We start from the raw sequence: 27,482 nt of genomic DNA, 5'->3' as shown, positions 1-27,482 counted from the left end.
GTCTGAACGAATTACTTAAACCTCTTTAAATCCCTGTTTTCTGGGGCGCCTGGGTGGCTCAGTCGTTAAGCATCTGCCTTCGGCTCAGGGCGTGATCCCGGAGTTCTGGGATCGAGCCCCACATCAGGCTCCTCCACTGGGAGCCTGCTTCTTCCTCTCCCACTTCTCCTGCTTGTGTTCCCTCTCTCGCTGGCTATCAAATAAATAAATAAAATCTTTAAAAAAAAATCCCTGTTTTCTAGTTGTGTTAACAGAGATAAAATAATCTACCACCTAGGTGTATTGTATAGATTGAAAAAGATAATCCATATTTATCTTAGCTCAGTGCCTGGCATGGAAAGTGCTCAACAAATATTAATAATTGGAATTCTTCTTTTTAATAATTGTAATTATTCATGATCTCTCTTGGCCATCATGCCTTCATTTGTAATCAACTAGATACGTGACCTATACTATAGACAATTTTCATACATGGATTTTCTGCCCCAAACTTCCCTTATCTGCTTTTATGACTTTATTTTTATCTTCTGGTATAATCCAACGATCACATGATAACTTTTAACATTAATCTTTAAAACTGTGAGCATCTTGGCAGTGGGAACCAAAAGCCATATTCCTCTGACTCACTAGGCCTTACAAAATTAAAAGAGGGGCGCCTGGGTGGCACAGCGGTTAGGCGTCTGCCTTCGGCTCAGGGCGTGCTCCCGGCGTTATGGGATCGAGCCCCACGTCGGGCTCTTCCACTGTGAGCCTGCTTCTTCCTCTCCCACTCCCCTTGCTTGTGTTCCCTCTCTCGCTGGCTGTCTCTATCTTTGTAGAATAAATAAATAAAATCTTTTAAAAAAAATTAAAAGAGGGGCGCCTGGGTGGCACAGCGGTTAAGCGTCTGCCTTCGGCTCAGGGCGTGATCCCAGCGTTCTGGGATCGAGCCCCACATCAGGCTCCTCTGCTATGAGCCTGCTTCTTCCTCTCCCACTCCCCCTGCTTGTGTTCCCTCTCTCGCTGGCTGTCTCTCTGTCGAATAAATAAATAAAATCTTAAAAAAAAAAAATTAAAAGAATCTTTAATGTTTGTTGAATAAATCTAAAAACTAGAAAGGAAAATCTGCTGCAAATAAATCTCACAATGCATAGTACATAGACACAAACTGTTTGAAAGCATCTGATACTATTCTAATGTGTAAATAAGGGGGGGCGGGGGGGATGAAAAGGTATTCTTTTGCTTCACTAAGATATCTGTCAGTTGAATCTTGGTTGTGGGTCTATTCTTCTGTTCCTACTCTCATACATTCAGGAATAAAATCTAAGTATATGCCAACCACTGTATAAGGTGATGACGACATGCAAACAATTTAGTAAAGGAAAACAGACTAATATTGCAACATAGGTAAAAAGAAAATTACTAAATAATATGCTATGTAAATAATATCCAAGTGTTTTTTTTAATATCATATGTGCTCCACAATGGCTGACTATACCCCATCCTCCTTAATGTAGAGCACCCAGCAGCATCGCACAGGGGGGAAAATATTACATCACACTAATGGTAATAACTTAATTGCTACCTTGTTTTCAGACTGTACGTAGATGCTAACCATATAAAAGTTTTTGCCAACTAGACCGCTGTTGAAATTCACTAAAAGCCCTTGTTTCGTCTGATTTGCTGGCAAACATGCACACACACAGGCCCCAAAACATGACTGGCATTCTGTTAATCTACAGCAAAATGACTACAAATATAACTGGCAAAAAGATCAGTTTATATTTAGCCTTTCTGGGGATTGGGAAAAAAAACACAATAGAAAATGTACTGAAGTTACCCTCTCTAGAGAATACTTTTACCCGCCATGATGTCCTGACTGATGCACCAAAGGCTTTATTACTGAGAAATTTAAAATGCTATGACTCAGAAAACTAATATTAATTCTCAAGCTTCTAAGCAACAGTTAACAGCGTTGACTAAGATAAGCTATCACTGTGTTACCTTTTCATAAGTTGATAAATCTCACTTTACTGGAAGTGTGTTAGTCGTAACTCAGTAAGACACAACTCTTGGATCTCCTTCACTCTAAGAATAGGGTTCTCTACCAATTTGTGTAAAACTTTATCAATAATCAATCCCCGTCTTACACAAATAAGGCATAAACAGCCTCTGAAACAGAAGTTACTCAACTGGCTTACAAGTTGAAGCAGTGTATGGGGGGAGGGCAAGAGGAAACCACTTGGAGGGAGGGGAAAACAATATAATCTTCAAAGACACTTTACCAATAAAGGTGGTGGGGTGGCATAAGGGTAGTGGGGAGACAGGCCAGAATGAATCAGAACTTCTGTACTTTCAGCTGTGCTCAACATACTGAACCCAGGGTTACTGACTGTAGAGCATGAAGAAATCTTTAAGAAACAAAATCTAGTGTTTAAGTGTAGAAAGAAAGAAAGAAAAACTATTTAAATTTCCAAAGAATATATACTCCATTCTAAGAATATACAGATTACTCACTGCTTGGGAGAGTACTTTCTTCTACTAATATTCTGCCAATTCACTATTAGCTGGCCTTTTACTATATACTAAGCACAGCAATTAGCCCTTTACACACATTATCTTTATTAATACCACAGCAAACCTTGGAGGGAAGTTACTATTATCGTCATCACCTCCATTTTACAGAAGGGGAAATATTTTATCAATAATACAGGCCGGATCTCAAAATTTAAAAACTGTACGCCATACTATACAGTTAAGAGTTTTAACCAACTGGCCTTTGAATAGAAAAAGGTAGAAAACCTATCCTATCCCCAAAGTAGTTATAACCTATTTTTTACACCTTGCAGCACTTTCACCATTGTATGCAACAATGTTTCTACACTGAAATCAAATGAAAGAAAAAACTAGGTTAACAATGCTGCATCTTTAGTTACTACAGTTTCTGAAATTACAAGGAACAGGAAGGCAGCTGATGGCCCAGAGCGTCCTTTGGATTTAGACAGTCTGGGCTTGATCTCTACAGCACTACCAATAACGCCTGAGTGACCTTGGTCAAATTAATATCGTAGATTTCATTTCCTCATCTGTAAAATGGGATGATGAAAATAACAGCACCTCCCTCAAGGAAAGATCATGTAGGTAAAGGGCTTATTACTATGCTCAGCATACAGTAAAACGTCAACTAATGGTGGAGGGAAAACAGCCACATATATAAGCTCACAAAACCAAAATATAAAAGTAAAAAGCCTGGATTCTCACAAGTCCATTATAGAAAAGAAGGAAATCACTATTTGACTACGTGTTGAAGATAAAATCCAAATCCAACCTATTCCTAATTGTTTTTAGGGGATCAGTGCCTTTGAGGTGGGCCAGAAACGATGCTGCTGCAGTGCATCTGTGACACACACCTAAAAATGGCTCCAGTCAGAGCGGCATCTTAATCACCAACAGAGGAGCTTAAATCTACTTTTAACAAATGCTGGAGTTAGACTTGGTGGGTGCTTAAGCATCACCCTATCGTTTTTATTTGCAGGAAGGAGCACGCTATCAGGCAGGCACTTAATCAAGAATCGTGATTCTTCTGGTGCATTCCAAATGAAAATCTTACAGCACAGCCGCCTACCACACAATTAATTCCAAGTGCCCTAGCAAGGCATGAATCTATGGACCGAGGCTGAAGATCGGCCAATGCAGAAATCCGGGTAGCTTTTAGAAGCCAGCAAACATCAGGCATGTTGGAAACCTCAAAAAAGTCAAAACAAATATGCATCCCTTTAAAGGTACTAGACGCATTCCTCTCGGGCAAAAGAACAATTTATCAGTGTTCCCACTGGTCCCTATGCCCTGAAAGTCCTAAAGTGAGGCCTTTACCCTAACACCAATAATATTAACGCTATCTCAAAGACAGAGAGCTGCAGAGTGGGATTCACTACGCAGGTTGGGGGATGGCGAGGCCTAGGGTATGAAATGACTACCAAACCCTCCTCTGGAGTTGGGGCAGCTCGTCCCTAGCGGAAGAGGGTAGGTCCAGATCCCCCCCCCCCAAGAGCCTCCCACCGAGTCAGGTCTTTAACCCGGTCTCTCTCACACACTGCTCACTGCAAATTCCACCCTCACTACACACGGAAAAGAAGTAGGCAGTCAAGGCCCTAGATGAACCCTTGAGTTGTTTGGGGGACGCATGCCACATATCTGGAAAAAAGACAGCGCGCCCGCCTTTCCCAAGGATGGAAACTCCCTTCTTCAGCCGGCAACGCGAGCGAGTAATCCCCCCTCAGGGCCTGAGCTGGGGACTGGGTGGAAGAGAGAGACTGGCGAGTCCGGAACTCCCGCTGCAGACCACATGGGGCGGGTCTGACTCCGGTTTCCCGCTCCCCGACCAGGAGGCCGAGACTTCCCCCCGACACAGACACGATGGGAACCAAAGAAAAAGAGGGGGCTGGCTAGACCCAAGGCCGTCTCCAAGCGGCTTCCCAGTATCTGCCCGCCAGCGTCGGGGTGCGCTCCCACGCCCCAGGCGGCCCCACGCCAGCCCTCCCCGATGGGGCCCGCTTTGATCACAGCTCCTACGCCCTCGCTTTCCTTACCGGCCAGGGCGAGTGTCAAGCGGAGTGTGTCTGCGCACTTCGAGAGTCTCCGCCGAGCTCTGATCGAGGGAAGGGGAAGGGGAGGCTGGGAGTAGGGGGTGGCTGGAAGGACCACCGGACCAGGAAAGCCGAAGCTGCAGATGGACAAACCGCCAAAGCACTTTCGCTGCTTCCCGAGAGGGAGAGAGCGAGCGAGAAAAAGAAGCAAGATGGCGGCTAGCCAGCCCCTACGTACTACGTCATGCCGCGCCGTACGCAAGGCAAATCTCCGCAAGACCGCTCTCCGGCGCAGAGGCGACCAGATCACGTGAAGCCTCCGTGGCGGCCCAACCCCGGCGGAAGGCGACGGCGCCTCCTGCTGGAAGGAGGGAGTTCCTGCAGCCGAAATTCCCGGGCCCAGCAAAGATTTGCGGTTCTCTCCAGGAACTTGCAAGAGAGGACAAACTGTACGTTGATCTGCTTTAGGAAAGTGAGCACTCGTGTGTGGTGGATGGGTCTGTGAATTGGTTCAACCAATAGTTTGGCACTATGTATCAACATTACACTACGCATAATCTTTAACCTTGTTATTTGACGGTATCTTGATATTTTCCAGAATTGTGAATACAATATTCATAATACCGAAACCTGTCCTTTGATAAAGACAGATAAATGCATTAATGATAAATCCACATAATGGACTATTCTGAACCCATTAAATTCAGATTAATACTTAATGATCAGGGAAATGCTTATGCCATAATATGCTTATGCCATAACTGTGTTATAAAAACACCCAAATATATGCATATCCACAGAAAAGACTAAAAAAATGTACTCTGGATGTTAATAATGGTAACATTAACAATAGTTTTCTTAGAGCAATCAGATTTTAAAAAATATTTTATGCATGCCTTTCTATAATTTCCTGATTTTATAATCAGAAATCACTTTTTTTTAAAGATTTTATTTATTTATTCGACAGAGATAGAGACAGCCAGCGAGAGAAGGAACACACGCAGGGGGAGTGGGAAAGGAAGAAGCAGGCTCATAGCGAAGGAGCCTGATGTGGGGCTCGATCCCATAACGCCGGGATCACGCCCTGAGCCGAAGGCAGACAGTTAACCGCTGTGCCACCCAGGCGCCCCCAGAAATCACTTTTAATGTGTAATGAAAACTTTGTGAGTCATAAAATTGTTATGACACACATGATAAATGTGTGCATACATGCAGTGCACATACTATGTGTGTGTAACTATATATGGTATTTCTTTATGTTTCATAAAGCATTACATATTCTTTAGGTTTTACTTATTTATTTTTAAAGATTTTATTTATTTATTTGACAGACGAGAGAGAGAGAGAGAGAGAGAGAGAGAGCAAAAGCAGGGGGAGCAGGAGAAGAAGCCAGAGGGAGAGGGAGAAGCAGGCTGCACTCGGGGCTCCACTTGGGGCTCCAGCCCCATCCCAGGACCCTAGGATCATGACCTGAGCTGAAGGCAGAGGCCTAACTGACTGAGCCACCCAGGCACCCCTTTAGGTTTTAGAATAAGACAAGAACAGGGTCTGCTAATGCATTGCTCTGTATTATGACAAAGTTACTTAGTATCTCTTAGATTCAGTTTTCTCATGTCTAAAATGGAAACAATACTTACTTCTATGTCAACTGTACTTTAATTAAAACATAATAAACATAGCAATTTTAAAAAAATTTTAAACATTTTATTTATTTGAGAGGGAGAGAGAGAGAGTGCATGACACAGAGAGAGAGCAGGAGCAGGGCGGGAGGCAGAGGGAGAGGGAGAAGCAGACTCCCTGCTGAACAAAGAGCCCAATGTGGGACTCGATCATGACCTGAGCCAAAGGCAGACACTTAACCAACTGAGCCACCCAGGTGCCCCTAAAATGTTTTAAAAATTAAAAAAATTATTCTTCCACAAAAAAATAATATCTACTTCTCAAATTTGTGTTATTTACTCACCAAATATGTATCAAGTGCCTACTGTCTGTGCTAGGTACTGGGGATATAAAGATATAGAACAATTAAGACCTTGGTCCTAAGGCAACGGTCTAGTGATACAGATCCAGTAATAGGTTTGGATGTGTGCAATGAAGGAAACAAACAGGATATCAAGATAAAGAATAACCAGGGAGAAGAGCAGGAGGCATTTACTTTAGAAAGTGTGTCACTGAGTACCTTTCTGAGAAGGGCCTTTTAAACTGGGACCTAAATGATAACAAGAAGCGGTACTGCAAAGAGTAGGTGGAACATGCTCTGGACCAAGAGAATTGCAATTGCAAATGCCCTGATCTGGGAAAGAGCTTGGAATGTTCTAGGAACTAGGAGAGGAGTATCTCTGGAACTGAGTTAAGAGAGGAAGTGACACAAGATGATACTAGAAGGAGAGATGAGGGTTGGATTCAGAGGGGCCTGAGAAGCCATATTAGGGAGCTCGGAATGTCATCTAGGTGCAGTGAAAAGCTTTTGGGAGATTTTAAGATGAGGAACCACATGATTTGATATTTTACATTCTAAAATCGCTGTAAGTAAAGAGTATGAAAAATAGATTGTGGGGAGGCAAGAAAGGAAACCAGCAGCCCTGCTAGGCAGTAATGAAGTAATTACAGCCGTGAAGAATGATAGCAGCCTGGACTAAGTAAGATGGAGGCATGGAGTTGGAGAGAAGTAGACAGATTTGGCATATATTTTGGAGCTAAAATATACTTGCTTCTAGGAAACGATGGCTTCTAAATGTGGGGGAAGAAGAAAATCAATGACAACAGATTTATGGCTTGAGCGACTGGGTGAATGACAGCAATGTTTATAAAGATCATGGTGTTGGAAGAGGAAAGGAAAATCATTTGGTTGGTGGAGAAATATTAAGAAAAATTGGGGAAAATTAAATTTTGGACATGCTAAATTTGTGATGTTCACGTGATGTCTACCTGTAGATCAAGTATGCATTGACATGCATGTCTAGAGTTCAGAGGGGAAGTCAGAGTTGGAGAGAGAGATTTGAGTCTCACAGATATAGGCTTCAGACTTAGACACACACATTTCATAGACATGTGTTTAAAGTGACGGAAGCACATAAGATCACTTGGGGAGAGAGTAGGAAAAGAAGAAAAAAATGGCCAGCCCTAACAACAGCAATATATAAAGGTTAGGTGGAGGTGGAGAATGTAGCAAAGAACACTGGGGAGAAGCCAGAGAACTGGGAGGCCTGAAGACAATGATGTCACAGAAGGCAAGAGAGGAAAGAATTACAAGATGGCATGAGCACTCACTTATGTTAAATGCTGCTGAGAGGTCAAGTCATATGAAGAAGGAGCCAAAAGTGTCCATTGTGTTTGGCAACATGGAGGTTACTAGTATCTTTTACAAGAAATTTTGGTGGAGTAATGAGGTCAGACAGTCATATGATGGTGAGCAGAAAAGGAGATAAATGTTGAGACAGCGGAGACTATGCACAAGTTCTGTTATTTCCAGAACTTGAACTTTGCCAAGACAGAAAAACAAGGTAGCCGGAAGGAATGTGGAATAAAGAGAGACATTTTTTAATATTGGGGACTGTAGATCATGTTTGTATGATGATGAGAATAATCCAGAAGGAGGTAGGTAACAATTATGTAGAAGAGAGAGGGACGCCTTAGGAAAGAAGGTCCATGAGAAGGTGTGAAGGGGGGGCGCCTGGGTGGCTCAGTTGTTAAGCGTCTGCCTTCGGCTCAGGGCATGATCCTGGGGTTCTGGGATCGAGCCCCACGTCAGGCTCTTCCACTGGGAGCCTGCTTCTTCCTCTCCCACTCCCCTTGCTTGTGTTCCCTCTCTCGCTGGCTGTCTCTCTCTCGAATGAATAAATAAAATCTTAAAAAAAAAAAAAAAAGAAGGTGGGAAGGGGTGGATTCAGAGCGTGAGGGAGGATTTACCTTTGAAGGGGAAAGTAGGTGCAGCTGTAGAGAATATTGATGATTCGATGTTGGAAACAAAAGGGAAGTCCCTTTGTTGATGGTTTCTGTTTTCTCAGTGAAGTAGGGAGCGAGGAAATCTGCTGAGAGGGCTGGGCTTGTGGGAGTTTGAGGGGAAGATTCAAAAGTAAGAGAATGAAAAATTAAGCCTAGTGTGAGGAAGAGAGTAGAATTGGCATACTCTGCTGAGAGCACTTTTGATGTTTGTGATGATGAATGTAAAATATGCCATTCAGTTTGTTTATACGATTTCTCCAGCTGTACAGCATTTTGGTACAGCTATGGAGAAGACAGACAGATTCACCCATGCTGGGCTTTACTGGGTAAGCATAACGTAGGGAAGTGAGGGTATCTATAAGTAAGGGACCGTAATGATGATAATATTGAGTTTGAGCATATGGGAGATGTGTGGTAAATGAAAACTTGTGTTCACTTTATGAATTATATAGGATATATTTTAAATTCAAGGATTCCCTGCCATCTCTCACGGTCTGAGCTGTATTTCCCACCAATATGGTCAAGGATTGTCACTGCAGCAATGTTAAAATAAATAAAATAATAAACAGAGGTGTCACAAGCACACACCAACCCCCCCCCCCCCCGCCAACCCATTGATTTCAGTGGTCTTAAAATGGGAAAGCTTGGCTGATGTACAGTCATTGCTAGGGGAATGCCTGCTGACTGTCCCCAAGAGGACAGGGAAGACTTACCTTGGTCAATTTTTCCCAATCCTCTAGGATCTGGCCTAGAGTGTCTTTTTTTTTTTTTTTTTAAAGATTTTATTTATTTGTCCAACAGATAGAGAGAGCACAAGCAGGCAGAGTGGCAGGCCGAGGGAGAGGCAGAAGCAGACTCTCTGCTGGGCAGCGAGCCCAACATGGGGCTCAATCCCAGGACCCTGGGGCCATGACCTGAGCTGAAGTCAGATGCCCAACTGACTGAGCCACCCAGGTGCTCCTGACCTACAGTGTTTTAGTCTCAGAAGTACCTTTCTTTAGCAACATAAAACAGCTCCAGCAATCAGATGAATTTATATTAACCAAGGTCATGAGAATGATAACCAGAATATTAATTTATTAATTTTTAATTTATATACCTGAAGACTCAAGACTGCAAAGCCCGTGTATTTTCTACATAGACAAACCTACTCAGGAAACCTAGGCATTATCAGAAGGCTGCTTGATGAGCAAAGATTCCGACCAAGTAGAGTTATGTGTATAGATTGTTCTTGATTCATCTATGTCCACTACAGGATAATTTTGTCCCGAAGATGGAAATACTCAATTTCCAATGGTTGCAACTTTCTACATTGATCTCCAATACAGTAAGGACATCCTGCCATGCCATTGATTTGAGCTTCTTCTCTCCTTGACAGCACTAGGATGGGCACTGACGTGCTCCTGTGTGCTCCTTTCTCTGTTTCCATGGCTACCCAAACCTCTTAGCAATCTTGTTTCAATAAAAATCAAGTTATAGTCAGGTCAGGCCAGTTTGTGTTTTAAAGGTGACTTTGCTTACTTCTGGTCTTATCCATTGTGTGTAATCTTAGAGTTCAGCTCTCAGCAGTCTTATTCCTTTATTTCCAATATCTTGGGGAAATCGGACTGAAATCTCTAGGTATTGGACCAATGTCCAGAGCCAAATAATATTTTTTTAAAATTTACTTTGTTTTGTATCATTCGAACCTTTCCTAACACACCTTCAGCATAGGTACATTTGTCATAATGGAAATGTTGTCATGACATAGTGAATGAAAGCTTATCATTCAATTTCCAGGTCTGCTTTTTAAAAATTAATTTTCAGGTTACATTATCAAATTGCCAATTGGTGATATGCAATCAGGCAAACTGTTTCTTACTGAAAACAAATTGATTCTCCAAACAATATGACCTATTTTCTTCGTGATTGCCCAGTCTTATTTGCTAATGGTTTTTTTGTTTTGTTTTGTTTTGAGAGAGAGCACATGCACATGAGTGGAGGGAGAGGTGGAGGGGGGAAGGGAGAGGAAGAGAGAGAATCTTAAGCTTGCTCCACACTGAGTGAAAAGCCTGACATGGGGCTCAATCTCACAACCCTGAGACCATGACCTGAGCCGAAATCAGAAGTCGGATGCTTAACTGACTGAGCCACCCAGGCACCCCTTGTTTGGTTTTTATTTAGTTTTACCCTTCTCATTAGGATTGATTCTATAAACCTAGAGGCACTGCAGATCTATGAGGTATTAGGTAAAAGATAAAAGACTCAATGACCATATCATGCTTTACTAGTAATAGTGTTTCTTAAAGGTTTATGTGCACAGGACAATTTTGGTCTCTTTCACCAATGGTCCAGCAAATCATATTTAGTAAAACTGAAACATTACAAGACTGATGTAATGAAAATCATAATACTCAAATACTGTATGAAAATGTAATCTAATTTTCTTAACTTCAACAGATATTGAACTTTGCTAATGAAGAAAAATATTGCCAGTGCCTCAAAAAATTACCTTATGTCAAGTTGTAAGAGCTTACATACTGAATATATGTCATATATAAAATATTACATTATATAAAGTGTAATAAATATCTTTGTTTTATCAGTCTGTTTTGAATTGGCTCAGCAAACCCTTCTTATAATGGAATAAAAGGTACAATCTGGTGAAAAGTGTTATTTGTTAATCACAAGTCCTATGTTAATGAAATTTGAATTAACTGGAATTTCCTGTCTACCCAAAATTTCCCCCAGATTTTTCTTAGCTAAGAGAAGTAACTAAATTCTTGGAGCAGTGGACCCAAGTCAAGAGGGTATAGTGTTGTTAACGAACAGAGAACAATATTTGGGAGCACGGGGAGGGAGGGAGGGAAGAGATAGGAGATAGGAGAAAACAGTAGAACACAGACTTGCCAGGCTCACAGCTCTGCCTTAGGCTGGAATTTCACCTGAGTCTGGAAGTGAGTAATGATAAAGGGCAAGAATCTAGAGACCAAAGGGAAAAAGGGTGGGTCTAGGGAAAGAGGGTGGGTCTAGAAAAGGTTAAAAAGGAAACTAGCCTGGGGGTAATTGAAGGTACTGAATAGGGGATGTGTTAACTTGTTAGTCCAGAAAATAGAAACTTGACATATTGCTGATGCATATACTGTGCTCAATAATTACCTCTAAAATTGTAACCCTGGCTGCTGCTTTGTAGCATTTCTCAAAGTACAAGGCACTTTTTTTTTTCTGCCTGACCAATTGTACATACAATGTATAAATGAAACCACCCGGTTTCATTTTTCATTTCATCTTTTATTGCTCCTTAGTAATTAAGAGAAGTAAGATTGATAGTACATTTCTTTGTTAGCACCGGGACTAGGTATTGTTTTATTTTTAAACTGAAGTATAGTTCACATACAATATTAGTTTCAGGTGTACAATATAGTGATTTGGCGTTTATATTCATTATGAAATGCTCACCTTGGTAAGTGTAGTTACCACCTGTCACCACACAAAGTTAATACAATATTATTTTCTATATTCCTTATACTGTACTTTTCATCCCTGTGATTTACTTATTTTATAACTGGAAGTTTATCCCTCTTATCCCCTTCCTCTATTTTATCCATCCCCCTACCATCAGTTTGTTCTACTTATGAGTCTCTTTCTGGTTGGTTGTTTTGTTGATTCCACGTGTAAGTGAAATCATGTGGTATTTGTCTTTCTGTGTCTGATTTATTTCATTTAGCATTGTGCCCTCTAGGTCCATCCATGTCACGAATGGCAAGGTTTCATTCTTTCTTATGGCCAAGTAGTATTTCATTATTTATATATGTATGTATACACATGCACACACATACACCCCGCATCATCTTTATCCATTCATCTATCTGTGGACACTTAAATTGCTTCCATATCTTGGCTATTGTAAGTAATTCTGTACTTTTAGGCTTCCTATAAAAAAGATTTCATGTGTTACAAAGTATCAGCAGCCCATGCCTAGTTCAGGTTTTGTTTCTTTGTATTCTCCATTCTTATTTCTGCTGGGTTTAATTAAAGTTATTTCAGAATTATTTCTTTGAATTGCTGAGAGTCTCAGTGAGATGATTGCTTCACATGGGAATTCGTAGTACAATACTCCAGGGATTGGGCCATTGTTAACTTTATAGGGCAGTCTTAATAGGAAGAAAAGAGAAAAGGAATAGTGACTGAAAGAATAGAGAAAAAGCTTCTCAAAGTATTTAACAGCCTGGGTAAATTGCAGTGAAATGAACCTCTTTTCAATTCAATATTCAATATTACCTATATGAAATTTTTAATTGGAAAATCTTAATCATCGTAATGATTAATAAAATTGTGCTACCTTTTAGGCTACACGTAACCAGGCCACTTGTCCAACTTTGAGACAATGCTGGTAGGGTGGGGGATCAATCATCCCAGTTTGCGTGAGACTGTCATGGTTTTAGTTGGACAAGTGGCCTGGTTACATGTAGCCTAAAAGGTAGCATGGAGGTCTGATGGCCCAGGAAACCTCTCAGTCTGGGGCAAACTAGGACAGTTGGTCACCTTCCGCTGACTACAAGGAAGTGGAGGCATGGATCTTAGTCCCAAGCTACTTCCACATTAAACTCTCCTTTGGATCCCTATTATCTGCCTGAGAAGATATCCTTGCTGGAGACCACTAACAGGAAAGGAGGCTTGTCTGATGCCACGGGCGATTCTTTTAATCCTGGGGGTTAGCCAAGCTGCAGTCAACTAAGAAGTTAGTCCTGAAGAGCCCCCTGGCAGCAATTGGACACATCATTGCTGTGGTGCTCACCTGGTTGTCATTGCTGCATTAACTCCTTCCATCCTGTTCAAGCTGCCAATGATCAAATGCTTACTGGGGGCCAGCAGGGTGCTAAGTCCTTTGCACACATCATTTTACATGGCAAACTGCAATACGGATTATAAAACTGAGGTTCCAAGAGGTTAAATGGCTTGCTTCATGAGGTCACAATGCCAATTGGTATAGAGCTGGTTGGTGTTTGGACTGAAGTATAACTTCAAAAAAATTTAATGCCCTCATCCACTCCGCAGTCTTCAAGTTGCCTGGAAAGCTTACCTACACACTCTCTCTGACCTTTTGTTCAAGGTCTGTATCTCTTCATCATTTGCTCTATGACCTGGAGGTATGGTGACTGACGCTGTTGACGAGACCAGGCTCTTTCTCTATCCATAGAGCATTGTACCCCTGTGCTGGTGGAATCTCCCTCAGTGACAGAGGATGATTTCAAGTGATTCTTTAAAAACCACAAAAAGAATAAGCATGAATAAATACTATCCATTGGTAAAAGATCAATAACAAAAGCAAGAAATCCTGTTGCTTGAAATCATTAAGTAATAAATCATTAGTAATTTGGTCTGATACAATTTAAATCACTAAACTAGATTACTGATTTAGAGAGTGATCTAATTCCTTAGTCACTGTTCTTAAAATCCCAGTTGACTTGACAATTCAGCAATGCATTAATTATTTATCCAATTTTGTCAGTGTTATGAAATGAGATAATGGGAAAGCATTTAAGATTACATAGAACCATGCAAGTGCAAATTCTAGTTATTACCATGGCATTTTGAGCTTTATCTAAGGCCAAAGGATAAGAGAAAATTTTGGTCTCAAGATTATTATTATTATCATGTATTCAGCACCCGAACTTGCAAAAGGCAAGCTTTTTCCAAGAACAGTGGAGAAAAATGTCTTTAATGAACAGCAGCTGTTCCATCTTCTCTAGCAGTGTGACTTTTAAGCCAGTTAGCCAGCACATGGTAGTAGCTGAGGGCTTCATGGCTTTACTAGGAAAAAGAGCACTGTTAACAAATCATTAACTAGCATCATCTTGTAATAGAAAAAAATTTTCTGGGGCACCTGGGTGGCTCAGTCAGTTAAGTGTCTGCTTTCAGCTCAGGTCATGATCCTAGGACTCTGGGATCGAGCCTGGCATCAGGTTCCCTGCTGGGTGAGGAGCTTGCTTCTCCCTCTCCCTCTGCCGGCTGCTCCCTTTGCTTGTGCTTGCTCTTTCTTTCTCTGTCTCTCTCTCTGTCAAATAAATAAATAAAATATTAAAGAAAAAAGAAGAAAACAATTTTCTCAGATCACCCAAGAGGCAATTTGGCTTTAAAGAATTGGCATAAATCTTAGAAGTAAGCATTGCATAGAAATTTTAAGATTTTATTTTTAAGTAATCTCTGCACCAACTCATAACCCTGAGATCCAGACTCACATGCTCTACGCACTGAACCAGCCAGGTGCCCCTGCATAGAAATTTATTAGGTCACAGAAATGACCTGATGACAGGGAGGAGTTCACCTTTTTCAAGGGAATTCTTAATGCATTACTCAAATTGTATATTTGCTATTCGTAAGCATCATGTCACATATTATAAATCTGTATTATTTGCTTTTATTTATTTATTTTAAAGATTTTATTTATTTATTTGACAGAGAGAGAGGCAGCGAGAGAGGGAACACAAGCAGGGGGAGTGGGAGAGGGAGAAGCAGGCTTCCTGCTGAGCAGGGAGCCCAACGCGGGGCTCCATCCCAGAGTGCTGGGATCGTGACCTGAGCCGAAGGCAGATGCTTAACGACTGAGCCATCCAGGCGCCCTGCTTTTATTTTTAATATGGAACATTTCACTTAATGTATGCTATGCTTGATTTACTTTTTTCCTTCAACAAATATTCATTAAGAACTTATATCAGCTATTGTGCCAGTCATGGAGGACATAAAAATGAGCAAGACATTCTAAACTCCTGTTCTTGGGGAACTTATAGTCAAGTGACATGGGAGAAATAAGGTAAAAAAAAAAATATATATATATATATATATATATATATATATATATACATATATATATATATATATATATAAGCAATTATGACTAAAGATGGTAAATGCTCTGACAAGGCAATTAAAAGGTACCATGTGAGTCCAAGAAAAGCAACCAACCCAGATTTGCAGAGAAGGGTGATCCGGGAAGATGAACCCAAGCATTCTACAGGAAATAGCTCCATGCTTGTGTATGTTGTGTTATGAGTGACTTAGTGTGTGTCTGTGGTGGGAAAATAATGGCAGCAGGTGGTAGGACAATGTTTGGGGCGAGGGGGGCAGTTGGCTTACATATAGGGAAGGGTGAAGAATGTTCCAGGCAGAGGGAATATCACATGGAAAGACCCCAAAAGCGAAAGGGAACATGGCATGTTTGAGGATTTTAAAGTAGCTCAGCAGCTCTGTTTAAAAAGTAAAAGAAGTAGGAGCAAAAAAGCAAACTTGCAGAGGTAAGCAGAAACCAGAATGTGAAGAGCTATATAAATGAGTTTGGATTTTACACCAGGGGCAAGAGGAGCCTTTGAATGGGTTTAAACTGGGCTGTTATGTAATGTAGATAAATCTGTGATCTTTATAGACACCACACGTGAAATACAGCTTAATGTATATTATTCCTTAATCATTTCCCCCCCGACAGTTATTTTTGTTGAAGAGTTATTTAGAGAGAGAGACAGACAGACAGACAGAGTGTGAGTGAGGGGAGGGGCAGAGAGAGGAGGAGAGAATCTCAAGCAGATTCCTTGCTGAGCACGGAGCCCAACATGGGACTTGATCCTACGACCCTGAGATCATGACCTGAGCAGAAATCAAGAGTTGGATGCTGAAGTGACTGAGCCACTCAGGCACACCCCCCAACAATTATTAATTCAGCATGTAGGGTGTAGCAGGTACTGTGCTAGGTGCTGGAGATCCAAATAGCTAGTGGTTGAAACATTATTTAGCTGAAATGTAGCAAATGATTTGCCTGGGCACAGGAACATCTGTTCTAGAAGGCTGTGATGGTGATTCAAGGACTACTCATAGTGGGGTTTGAATCCAGCAGGATGGATGGAGAGAGGTAGGCAGAGGCCATTTCCTCAGGTTGTTTTTATTTCCGCAGAAACCTCATCATTACCATCTTAAGACATTGGGGAATTATTCTTACAATGCTGTGATTTCAGAAGGCAAGCCCTGTAAAACCCCTTCATACGCATCAAATTCAGAATTTTATTAACAACCTAGTATAGTATTTGCAGCTGATGCCTTCATAATATGTAGAGTTGCTATCAACCTGAGAAATAAGAGTCCCGTGTCCCAGTGAGAAGGCTATCAGCTATGGAAGACCCTGAGCTATGTGCCCCAGACCTCCCTTCGGAAAAGAATGACTTATTTTACCAGTTCCTGGGAGTGCTGGCTGCCCTCAGATATGAGCCCTCTTTGGGGATTGCCTCATCTAAAGAAAGCTGCCTTGCCCAAGGTTGCTCCTTCCAGAGGCATCCACCTTCTGATGTCTGATTGGTGTGAGGGTGTAGAGGTCTGTCTCGTTTTCATCTCATCTGAGGAACCATTCTGAAGGGACATCTTAGTTCCAGAGCTCCACGTCCGGTATGTTGAGACTTCCTTGGGACTGTATGTAGATCAACTTCTCTGTCTAATTCTGCTTCCTTATCTCTCTTCCATTGGTATTGATCCCCAAAACACTCTAGTTACAATTCTGCCTGCTAATTTCTGTCTATTCTCCAGGGAATGCAATCTGCAATACCATCCTCTATCCAGCTTGTTCAAGCCAGAAATCTGGAAAATCCCCTAGATCCTTTTCTCTCCTTTATCCCCAAACACCCTCCATATCCAGTCAATCACCAAATCCTTATCTCCATTCCAGTTGCAACCATCATAATCCAATTCACCCCCATCTGTTATGCAAGTAAACTATTTCAGTAGTTGCTAATTTGTTTTCCTATCTTTACCTTTGGATCAAAGTGACTTATAGTTTAAATAATTTTATTATGTTCAATAGATTTTTTGAAGTATATGTGACATACAATATGCTGGATATATTTATTTATTTATATTAAAGATTTTATTTATTTGAGAGAGAGGGTGTGTGGGGAGGAGGGGCAGAGGGAGAGGGAGAAGCAGATTCCAGGCTGCAGGAAACCCCACCAGGGGCTGATCTGAGGACAGTGCTTAACGGATTGAGTCACTCAGACACCCCTCTGCTGGATTGATTGATTGATATATATATTATATCCATTTATCTGACAGAGAGAGAGGCAGTGAGAGAGGGAACACAAGCAGGGGAAGTGGGAGAGGGAGAAGCAGGCTTCCTGCCTAGCAGGGAGCCCGATGTGGGGCTCGATTCCAGAACGCCGGGATCATGACCTGAGCCGAAGGCAGACTCTTAAGGACTGAGCCACGCAGGTGCCCCACTGCTGGATATATTTAAAGTGTACAGGTTGAAGTGGCCCTGGTGGCAGTCACTGGCTCAGGTTCCGGTGGGTTCCTGGGCACCAGCCCCGCCACGCCTCTGCCGGCATGCCAGTGTTGGTGACCAACACCAATATTCCCAGAACCTCCGTGCCGCCAGTCACTCCTTTCCAGGGTGACTCAGCAGCTGGTGCAGGCCACCGACTAGCCGGCCAGGACACTGCGGGTCCCAGGCCAGCCCATGGCCTTCAGGGCTCGAGCGAGAAGCACACTCCGCAGTCTGCCCTGCATGGGCAAGATCCGTGCGGAGAACCGCTCCTACAGGAGCTGTGCGGACTGCTGGCCGGTGGCCGGCGTGGCAGCCTGGCTAGGATCCACACCAACGACTGAGACACCAACGTGGTCAACGTGAGCTGGCCCGGCTCCGCCCTCGCCTGACGGCCCAGATGCCCCGACCAGACCGCTCCAGACCCTGCAGCCCCGCACCATAGTGCCGGCTCTACCCCCAGCGACCCCCACCTCCAGGTCAGGAGAAAGAAAGGGTTTGGAGGCTGAGAAAAAAAAGCGTACAGGTAAATATATGTGTATACCTGTGATACTATTACCACAACCAAAATAACGAACATATCCACCACTAATTTTATTTTCCTTTAAATCACAAAAGCTGCGCAAGCTAGTTGGAAATGTATAGATAAGCAATAAGAAAGGAGAAGCAGAAATTCTCTTTCCCCGCCCTTGAAGTGATCTTTTAAAATTTGAATCCTAACAAGTTTTTCCCTTGTCTTAAATTGCTTTAATTACTTTAATTGCCTTTATTGTTTATTTATTTAGTATCCAAAATCTGTTACTGGGATAGCCTTGCTTTTCCTCCTGTAGGCTGGTTGAGGAGAGTGGAGCGGCCAACACACAAAACTACCCTTTGTGCTTGACTAAAGACGGTGTGATTTTGTAGCGTCCTGGCCGCTTCATGTCCAGGAAGCAGGAGCTGGGGCTCTGCACCAGGCCTTCTTAGGCTCCCCTTCCAGGGCGGGTGGAGGAGGTCCTTCCTGTGGGACATGTTCTTCTGTGGAGGTAGAAGCTGCAGAAAAGGCATCTTTCCTGCAGGCTTGGTCTGACCCCCACCCACCTTTCCAGCTTCCTCTGGCAGGCCTCTCTATTTCTAGCCCGAGGGGCTTGGATTTTCAACCAAATTAGTGTTGCCTTGCCTCTCTTGCCTCAGGGCCTGTGCCCAGGCTTTGTCCTTTCCCCCCTACTACTCTTTTCTCTGTTTTTACCCCCACATTTGCATATTCCTAAATATGAATGAATATTTTAAATAATTGCTAATTAACGATTATTGAATGCTTAACTCTTTGTCAGGTTCTATGCTTTGCATACATTGTATCTCTTCAGCCTTACAAAACCTGTAATTGGTATTATTTTCCTTATTTTGCAGGTAAGGAACTGTGACTTCCCCCAAAATCATGCAGGTAAGAAGTGAAGTTGCTGGGTTTGGAAGGATTCCCTTGTTGCTGAATCCTTGCACCAAGATAGGTTCCTGGTTACAGCCTCCTGTGTAATGGCCTCCAGCTTTCCTGTAGAAAATGCCTTGCACTCAGGCCAATGCAGGGCTTGAACTCATGATCTTGAGATCAAGACCGGAGCTGAGATCAAGAGTCAGACACTTAACCAACTGTCACCCAGGTGCCCCTGCACTCACTGTTAAATGTCTGTTTTCCCATTTAAGCTAGAAGCTGTATGAAGGTAGAGCCCATGTGTGACCTGCATCTGTGTGGGGGCCTAGTGCATAGTAACTGCTTATTACATACTTCTCGAGTGGATGTTGAATACAGGCAATAGCTTGGATTCTGGAGTCAGAAAGCAGGGAAGTTCAAATCCAAACTCTGCCAATATATGACCTTGAGCTGGTATTTAACCTCTGTGAGCCTTAACTTCTTCACCTATAAAACAGATAATAATACCTTCCCCTCTTACAGAATTGTTCTCTGGAATGAGTAAGATGATGTGAAAAAGTTCCCAACACAGGATGGGACACGTCCTTTTGTCTTTCCAACTTTCAATGTCAAACATTCGAGGGCAAGTAGCAAACCTTGTAATCGTTTTGTATCCTCTGCTATGTCTGGTATATACAGAGTATTTAGTAGACAGCCAATAAGTAGTTATATCAAATGCCAGGAGGTATTTCTGGGGGCTAGCTCGGGTTTATGATTTTGGTTTCCTTACTTTATGAGTCAAGGGGTAAACAAAGCAGTTTTCTTGTCACTGTCAGTGCTCTGGGTCGAGCGAGAAGGTTGCTGTCTGCGCAGGGTGGAACTGGGTGAGGCAAAACCCATCAGAGTCAAGTTAGCATCTAAACAGACCAGAACACAAGATTCTTAGAAGGTACACAGAAGATACAGAGACCTGTAGACAGTGGAAGGGGTCAGAGTTCATCGGTTGCTAATTTCCAGAGTTTGGACTCATTTATTTAATCATTCATTCGTCCAACATTTATATAAAACTACTCTGTGTGGAGTGTGGCTCTGCGGACTCCGGGCAGTGCCACAGAAAAAACTCCTGAGGGACTGTTAAGATTACAGATTCTTGGGGTGTCTGGCTGGCTCAGTCAGTAGAACATGCAACTCTTGCTCTCAGGGTCATGAGTTCAAGCTCCATGTTGGACATGGAACCTACTTAAAAAAAACCAAACATATTCTTGCATCTCACTGGTTGGCGTTTCTGGTAAAGATCTGGGATTTTCCTGGGGACTTATGTTTTAAAAAACTCCTCATGTGATATCGATGCACTGTTCTGGGAAAGCAAACATACTGAAGGCACTGTTTCTATTCACAAAGAAGATGGGGTGCGGGGCTGGGTGGGTCAGTCGGTTAAGCATCTGCCTTCCGCTCAGTCATGATCCTGGGGTCTTGGAATCAGCTCCACATCAGGCTCCCTGCTCAGCGGGGAGTCTGCTTGTCCCTCTCCCTCTGCCCCTCACCCCCACTTGTGCTTGCTCTCTCTCTCTCACTCTGCTCACTCTCAAATAAATAAAATCTTTATTTTTTATTTATTTTTTTTAAAGATTTTATTTATTTATTCGACAGAGATAGAGGCAGCCAGCAAGAGAGGGAACACAAGCAGGGGGAGTGGGAGAAGAAGCAGGCTCATAGCGGAGGAGCCTGATGTGGGGCTCGATCCCAGAACGCCGGGATCACGCCCTGAGCTGAAGGCAGACACTTAACTGCTGTGCCACCCAGGCGCCCCTCAAATAAATAAAATCCTTAGAAAAAACAAAGAAGATTGGGTGAGGGACATAGTTAATAAGGAAAACTTAATCAAGGTGCATTGTTCCAAACAACGTATCATAGCTGCTGACTCAAGAAATGAACAGGTGAGCCCTGGCGTGCTTCGGGACCAACTGCCTCAACCCGGAGAATCCTGAGGGGGGGCTGGACAAATTGAAATCATAGGTCCTGGCTGGGTTTACCAACACTGTTGCTGAACAAACTCGGATAAACTCATCACAAGAGAAGCCAGTAACTCAAGAGATGAGGGTTTGGAAAAGAGAACGGGAGAAATTCGTTTCAGGTGCTGGCAGCAGGGGGGGGGTTGCAAGGCTAAAACCTTAATAACTGTGGGCCAGAAGGACTTCTAGAATTTGACACAGAGAGGTTCCAGGGGTACGTGTAAGAGAGCAGAGCAGAGAGCATGTGGTCATAGGTGGGGGGTCAGTGTGTGTTCAGCCCAGAATCATGGGCAGGGAAGGGGATGCGTGGGGGTGTGGTCTACTAGACATTCCGTTGCTATCAGGGCTTTTCTAGTCTGGCGGTTGGAATGTTTTGTTCCTTGCAAAACATCTTGGTCAATGCCTCAAGAAAATGTGATAAGAAATAAGCGCAATGGGTTTTAGTTAGAGCATGACTTAAGCCGTCTAGTCTATTTCTGGTTTTAACTGTTGGGGTCTATAGTTGAGCAAGAGGGCTCACGGACAATGTTTCGGGATTTCTTTTCCTTTAGTGCCCATGGTCCTTGGTCACACCGCTTCAAAGAATGAAGAGGTAGACCAGACAAGTAGTGGTGAGCAGCAAAGCAAAGTTTATTGAGTGGTAGTACAAAGTTCCCAAAGAGGGAAGGGACCCGAGAGGGTTGCCATTGGAGTTTCTAAGTCTAGAGGCTCTTTTGCAGAACTATCTTAAGCAACCAGGGTGTGCTAAGACATGCCAATCAGGGCTTTGATCACGTACCTGTCTACCTATTAGGTTAATGTTCACATGCTGATGGTCTTCGTGGGCTGACATCTGGCGATTTACGTCTTACCTGCTTCAGCACGTGATAGTGACATGGAAAGATCTTAAGCAACTAAGGTGTGTCAATCAGGGCTTTGATCATGCATCTATACCTATTAGGTTAATGTTTACATGCTGATGGTCTTGTCTAGGCTGCAAAACAGGATGTTAGTGCTGTTTTGTCTTAGTTGGTCCTGACTCCATGTTTTCTCACTGGGGACCCTGGCCCTGACAACATAACTGTCCAACTAACTCCTAACAACAACATCAATTCTTTTTTGTTGGTTTGATTTTGGCTTTGGGTAATGTTAATTTATTTGCCTGTACCATCCCTCCTGCAGTATAGCCTAAGTCTTCATGGAAAGGGTCAAGTGACATTGTTTTATTCACGTTGCCATTGTTGGGAGTGAAGATGTGCTGATAGAAGAATATGTGGGCTGATAGAATGTGCCAATATACAAACTGGTAGGTAATTAGAAGCAGACATGATAAAATAAACTCTACTTAGGTCTGGTAAATTCCAGGCCAGGAAAAGATGAAATAGAATTGCCTGAAGAGGGATGACATCCTTACCAAGTAGGCTATCTATCCAGAAGAATCAGCACTTCACTGATGTTTAGATATATTGATCAGTGCCTCTCTATCAATATCTAGAAAATGCCCCCATTACCAAAAATGTACCCATAGTCACCCATACTGTGGCCTGTCTCTGGCTCCCCTCAAAGTTGGGAATGGGAGTGAAGTAGGGGTGCTGGATGTCTTCACCCACGCAAACACAAGTTCAGCATGAATCCTGAATAGGAGTGCATAGATTGGGGACAGCAGAAAATGTGCTGAGTGCAGAGCAAAGGCACCTGTAAGAAAAAGCATTGCTCCTACTCAGTTCCACGATGTGGATGAACTCATATCTATTACATTTTACATATTGGGAATTGAATAGTTGCTATATTAGAAAAGTTTGGTTCCAACATTAAAACCAATAAAATATTGAGTACCTGTTGTGTATGGAAGGGTCTTTCTAAACATTCCAACAGAAGAAAAACACTGGGGCTTTGACTCTAAGTTTATGCAGAGCCAAACATTTTACAAGCTATCTCAAAATCCCTGTTATTAGTGTCTGCTTGGAGCATGGAGGTATTAAGAAAAGAACCGTCGGCCCAAGGTGCAGTCACTTGCCCTCAGGACAACAAACCAAGACTTAGTTGCAAGTCTCAAACTCTCCAGGGGTGGAATTTTAAGACAATCAACCTGAAATTTTTCTGGGCAACACCAACGAGGTAATCTCTCCAACCCCCACAAAGGAAGATGAGGTAATCTACATGATAAGACCCCTGCTCTTCCTCTTGAGGGGAGATGAACTGGCCTGAACAGAACTTTTGTTTTGCTAATAATGTTTTGCCCCACCTTCCTTCCTATAAAAATCTTTCTGCACACCTTTCTGGAGCGCTCCACTAGTTGCTAGGTGAGATGTTGCCCATGCTTGAACCACTTAGCAAAACCAATTCGGTCTTGGAATTTACTCGTTGAATTTTATTTTTTTAACAGAGAGTACTGTGGCCTGTCACCCAATTGCCATTTATTTATTTTTTGGTGATTTTTGCATTTCTAGCACTGAGTCTATGGAGGGTGTTTTGTACTACCTCTGTGGCAGATGGTTGAGTCATAGGGTAGACGACTAATAGGACTTTCTGAGTGACTAAGTAAGCTGCATCCAAGGTCATGGACGCAGGCTCTGACAATCACCCTGCTTTAGCTTGAAATTTATCTTCTAAATTTAAAGTTTTCCATAATTGACCTAAAAATGCATTTTTCCCCTGAAAAAAGTATGATTAAATATATTAAATTGATGTTGAATTAAAATACCAGGAAGAAATGGATAACTAAAAATAACAGGATATGATTAATGGTTTTGATTCATAGCCTATTTTTATCCTCTTCTGGAATCTGAGTATCCAGATTTATATTTGCAGAGCAGTACAAGCAAAAATGAGATTGGACTCCTTAGTTTTGAAATTCTCTTCTTTTGAATTAACTTTATCGAAAGACTTATCACTCGTGAATTTGATCTATTAATGAATACTCTCAGAGATGTTTCTCTTGGGCTAGATGTTAGCCTATGTAAGAATTCATTGTTAATTTTACAGGGTGTAATAATGTTATTGTGGTTATGTTGTTTAAAAATACTCATCTTAGGGATGCATGGGTGGCTCAGTCAGTTAAGCGTCTGCCTTTAGCTGGGGTCATGATCCCAGAGTCCTGGAATCGAGCCCTGTGTTGGGCTCCTTGCTCAGTGGGGAGCCTGCTTCTCCCTCTGCCTGCTGCTGGCCTGCTTATTCTCTTTCTCTCTGCTCTCTCTCTGTCTCAAATAAATAAATAAAATTAAGAAAAAAACCCTCATCTCTTAGAGATATATATAGAAAATGTGTAGGTAAAATGATATAACGCCTTGGTTTCACTTTAAAAATATTCCAGCCAAGGCACGCCTGGATGGCTCAGTTGCTAGAACAAGCCCCATGCTGGGTGTGGAGCTTACTTGAAAAAAAAAAAAAAACAACTTAAAAATATTCCAGCCAAACAAAACAAAGCAAGAAGAAAATGGGGAGATACATAGGTAATAAGAACGGCAGAACCTGCACCCCAATGTTTATAGCAGCAGTGTCCACAATAGCCAAACTACGGAAAGAGCCCAGATGTCCATCAACAGATGAATGGATAAAGAAGATGTGGTCATATATACAAGGAAACACTATTCAGCCATAAAAAAAAAAAAAAAAAAAAAAAAGGAAAGAAAGAAAAGAAAGAAAGAAAGAAAGAAAGAAAGAAAGAAAGAAAGAAAGAAATCTTGCCATTTGCAATGAAGTGGATGGAACCAGAGGGTATTATGCTAAGCGAAATAAGTCAATCAGAGAAAGACAATTATCATATGATTTCCCTCATATGTGGAATTTAAGAAACAAAAAGAGGGAGATGTCCTGGGTGGCTTGGTCAGTTGAGTGTCTACCTTTGCTCGGTCATGACCCCAGGGTCCTGGGATTGAGTCCCTCTGCCTGCCCCTCCCCCTTGTGCTCTTTCTCTCTGACAAATGAATAAACAAAATCTTAAAAAAAAAAAGAAAAAGAAAAAGAAACAAAACAGGGGCACCTCGGTGGCTCAGTTGGTTGGGTGTCTGCCTTCGGCTCGTGTCATGATCCCTGGGTCCTGGAATGGAGCCCCACGTTGGGCTTCTTGCTCACTGGGGAGGCTGCTTCTCTCTCTCCTTCTGCCTGCCACTCCCCCTGCTTGAGCTCTCTGTCTCTGTGTCAAATAAATAAAATCTTAAAAACAAAACAAAACGGGATCATAGGGGAAGAGAGGGAACGATAAAACAAGATGAAATCAGAGAGGGAGACAAGCCATAAGAGTTTTAACCATAGGAAATAAACTGAGGGTTGCTGGGGGTGGGGGGAGATGGGGTAACTGGGTGATGGACATTAAGGAGGACACATGATATAATGAGCACTGGGTATCATATAAGACTGATGAATCACTGACCTCTACCTCTGAAACTGATAACACACTATATGTTAATTAATTGAATTTAAATAATGAAAAATATTTCATGGTAAAAATTAAAAACAATAAATGAAAGGGGAAAAAAAGAATGGCAGAATGTTCCTCACACCTGTCAAAATGGTTACAATCAACAAGACAAGAAACAACAGGTTTGGAGAAAAAAGAACTCTCATGCACTGTTGGTGGGAATGCAAACTGGTGCAGCCACACTGGAAAATAGTATGGAGGTCCCTCAAAAAGTTAAAAATAGAGCTACCCTGTAGTCTAGCAATTGCATTGCTGGGTATTAACCCAAAGAATACAAAACCACAAATTCAAAGAGATACATGCACCCCTATGTTTATAGCAGCACTATTTACAATAGCCAAGATAGGGAAGAAGCCCAGGTCCATTGATAGATGAATGGATAAAGAAGTTGTATATATAGTTATATAAAATGGAATATCTATATAATGGAATATTACTCAGCCATGAAAAATGAAATCTTGCCATTTGCAAGGACATGGATGGAACTAGAGAGGATAATGCTAAGTGAAATAAGTCGGTCAGAGAAGGACAAATATATGATTTCATTCATATGTGGAATTTAAGAAACAAAACAAATGAGCAAAGGGAAAAAAAGACAAACCAAGAAATAGACTTGTAATTATAGAGAACAAACTGATGATTACCAGAGGGGAGGTGGGTGGGGGGATAGGTCAAATAGGTGATGGGGATTCAGGAGTGCACTTGCAGAGATGAGCCCCAGGTGTTGTATGAAGTTGTTGAGTCAGTGTATTGTACACCTGAAACTAATATAACACTGTATGTTAACTAACTGGAATTAAAATTAAAAACTTAAAAAAAATGGCAGAATGCTGATAGTTGTTTAAGGTAGGTGATAGATATATGGGGGTTCATTATGTTCTTTCCATGCATTAAAAAAAAATTCCACAATAATAAATTCTTAAAAAGTTTTTTCTCAATAACACATTCAACATTATATTTTTGTTTTGCTTTCTTTTAGCTATCTTTTTATTTTTGGCAAACCTACCGCATCCAGAATGTAGACAAAATGAGAATGGCCCTTCCCATCCTTTGTTCAGAAACACAGTTTAGTGCCTATTCTTGGTGCAGTTGCTCCTTGAGGCAAAGGGATTTGAAAGGAGCACATGATTTGGTCACCAGAAGCAAGTCACATTTCTGATCTTCAGTTTCTTTATTGGAAAATGAGCAAGCAAAACTGGATGACTTTAGTAATCCCCTTCCAGTTCTATGTGTCTTTGAGTCTGGCTTCTTGAGAATAAGAACTGTAATGATCTTTTGATCGAGACAGCATAAAGCAATTAGACTTTAAATACATATGCACTCAATAATAGATGACTTCGAACCAGATGTCTGTTCTTCTTGTGATAATAGGACATTCTTCATGGCATTCCCTTCCCTGTCAACTAGCCTTTACTTTCTCTCCTGGTGTTGGTTTCTATCCAAGAACAACCTGGGATTCTTAGGCAAATAGTTGTATGGAAGAACCTACCCTTCCAAAATTTATGGTATTCTACAATAACATATTAATACAAATTTTTGATAATTTAACTCAGCCTAGGTGTTTTTTTTTTTAAGGAGAGTTAATGCATTTTCAAATTTAATGTGGTCATTTTCCTTAGCTATAAAGAGTAAGTGAAATCAGAAACACACGTAACAGGACAAGCCAAGTGTGATTTGGTACTCAGTTATTAGGAAATTGGGAAGACTTAAAACTTCGATTTTGACTTACCACAAAAAGAGCAAATACCAGGTTGTTCTGAAGAAATGAATTTAAAATAAATGTAGCTATTTAAAAAATGTGTTTAGCAGAAGCATGAGAAAAATGTGTTTACAGAGTTGAATGTTGCTGTGGAGAATTCAGAAGAGATATATATATATACAACAGAAAAAGATAAAT

At 41.8% G+C, this 27,482-nt stretch overlaps 1 protein-coding gene across 21 annotated transcripts in view; it reads right to left on the bottom strand.

Moving 5' to 3' along the window:
• Window positions 1-4,838, bottom strand: part of PRRC2C (proline rich coiled-coil 2C) — a 92,178-nt gene extending 87,340 nt beyond the window's left edge. For 18 of the 21 annotated variants that reach the window (XM_044387931.3, XM_044387924.3, XM_048225010.2 and 15 more), the window contains exon 1: window positions 4,569-4,807. The gene's annotated coding sequence lies outside the window, so the exon portion shown is untranslated. Of the gene's footprint in view, window positions 1-4,568 lie in introns of all 21 variants that reach the window. The other 3 variants (XM_044387921.3, XM_044387923.3, XM_044387922.3) reach the window with 2 other exon arrangements.
• Window positions 4,839-27,482: the final 22,644 nt, after the last annotated feature.

Source organism: Ursus arctos, unplaced genomic scaffold (assembly GCF_023065955.2).
Source record: "Ursus arctos isolate Adak ecotype North America unplaced genomic scaffold, UrsArc2.0 scaffold_2, whole genome shotgun sequence".
Taxonomy (NCBI): domain Eukaryota; kingdom Metazoa; phylum Chordata; class Mammalia; order Carnivora; family Ursidae; genus Ursus; species Ursus arctos.
The sequence above is the reverse complement of the archived record's forward strand: the minus strand, read 5'-3'. Positions and strand labels throughout refer to the sequence as shown.